The sequence below is a fragment of the Marmota flaviventris genome, chromosome 5, assembly GCF_047511675.1.
Source record: "Marmota flaviventris isolate mMarFla1 chromosome 5, mMarFla1.hap1, whole genome shotgun sequence".
In the NCBI taxonomy this organism is placed as follows: domain Eukaryota; kingdom Metazoa; phylum Chordata; class Mammalia; order Rodentia; family Sciuridae; genus Marmota; species Marmota flaviventris.
Window position 1 is genome coordinate 72,105,176 of NC_092502.1, and position 2,227 is coordinate 72,107,402.

Here is a 2,227-nt window from a genome sequence, read left to right on the forward strand (position 1 = left end):
GCGATCCTCCTGCCTCAGCCTCCCTAGCTGCTGGGATTACAGGCGTGCACCACTGCGCCCAGCCCTTTTTATTTTTTCTTTTGAAACAATGTCTAGCTATATTGCTGAGGCTGACCTCAAACTTGATGTTCTCCTGCCTCAGACTCCTGAATCACTGGGATTAAAAGTGTGCACCACCACAATCCACTGCCCACTGTAATTTAAAGCCTATGAGTTTGTGCTAGTTAAAGATGCTGAGCCTGGCACAGTGACCCACACCTGCAATTCCAGCCTCTCAGGAGGCTGAAGCAGGAGGATCACAGATTCAAAAGGCAGCCTCAGCAATTTAGGGAGACCCTGTCTCAAAATAAAATATAAAAAAGCCTAGGAGTTGAGGAGCCTGGAGTTGTGGCTCAGCAGTAGAGTGCTCACTTAGAATGTGTGAGGCCCTGGGTTCAATCCTCAGCACCATATAAAAATAAATAAAATAAAGGTATAAAAAAAGGGGAGGAGGGGCTGGGGATGTGGCTTGGCTCAGTAGGTAAGAGCCACTAGGTTAATCCCTGGTACTAAAAGAAAAAAAAAAAAGTGCTGATTGACCAGGCTTAGTGACACTCTCCTATATTCCCAGCCACTGAGGTGGGAGGCTGAGGCAGGAAGTTCACCCATTCCAAGAAACATAGTGAGATCCTGTGTCAAATTTTATTTGACAAGGAATTGGGGATATAATTCATTGGTAGAGTGCTTTGTGTTGAATCCCCAGAAGAGGAAGAGAAAGAAAAGTGCTGAAAAAAGGCAATAGGACCATGAAGTAGGAAGTGAATCCCCCCCTTTTTTTTGAAAGATAAACTTTGATAAGGCCATTATTGTCTAGCTCTACCCCCATTCTGTTGCTAGTTTAGGGTCTTTGCTTCTGTAGTTCCCTCTTCCTAAAGTGGTTATGCTTCCCCCCTCCTCTTCCTGGCTACATCAGAACACAATAATCAATAAATATTTTGAAGTACAAGAAATAAAGTTAAGGGCGAGGGAAGAGCTCGGTTGATAGAATGCTTGCCTCACATGAATAAGGCCCTGGGTTTAATCCCCAGCACCACTAAAAAAAAGTTAAAGAATTATGCTTCGGGCTGGGTTTGTGGCTCAGAGGTAGGTGCTCACCTAGCATGCACGAGGCACTGGGTTTGATCCTCAGCACCACATAAATGTAAAATAAAGATATTGTGTCCACCTAAAACTTAAGAATAAATATTTTTAAAAAAGAATTATGCTTCATTATTTTGTATATTCATTGCTTCACTCAGGACTAACTACTTTATTTGCAAGGCCTCTGGTTCAAATTTTTCAACAATTTCAAGACAGCAACAGCAGAGCATTAAAGCAAGCATGGGGCCCTAAAGATGAAAGTACAGGGTTTATTTTGAGAAAAACAGGGTCAGGTGATAGAATTATAAGAGATTCAGTGTGGCTTAATCTGAGGAGAGTCAGTTCCCCACTGAGAAACTCTAAAATCTTACTAGGGAAAACTTGTGCATTATATCCTAGGTAGTTGCTATGTGATGAGGATACAAATAAAAACCTGATTAAAACTGGCTTGATCCTGTTTTCAGGCTACTTAAAATGAAATGATAAGATGGGCTTGGTCACTCAGGAAGCTGAGGAAAGATTTCACATAGACCATCCAGGACAACCTAGCATGATCCTATCTCAAAATTTAAAAAGTGGGGAAGAGGGCAGTTAGGGATGTAACTCAGTGGTAGAGCACTTGCCTAACATGTACAAAGCTTTGAGTTCAATCCCAGTACTGCCAATAATAATAATAATAATAATAGAGATAATTTTTTTTATAAACATGGGATAAACCATAAAAACAAAGAGCAAGTATGAGGAGAGGGGAGAGATACAAGTATGGTAAGGGTAAAAAAAAAAAAAAAAAACCCAATCTGGGATTCAGTAACCTAAGGAAGTAACCTTCATGTTGTGACATACTCTAGGCAGGCATTAGCACCCACCTCTCCACCAAAGCTGCTGTTATCAAGGTCCCTGATGGCCTCCAGTTGCCAACCACAATGATCAACCTCTTTCCTTCATGGTCTTATATAATCAGCAGCAATTGGTCACTGTCTTCCTCAAAACACTTTCCTCATGGGGCCTTCAGAGCACCAGGCTCTTGTGATTTCCCTCCATCCTCATTGGCTTTGCTTCTTAGTCTCTTTTGATGATGCCTTCTAAACTATAAATGTTACAGTAATGG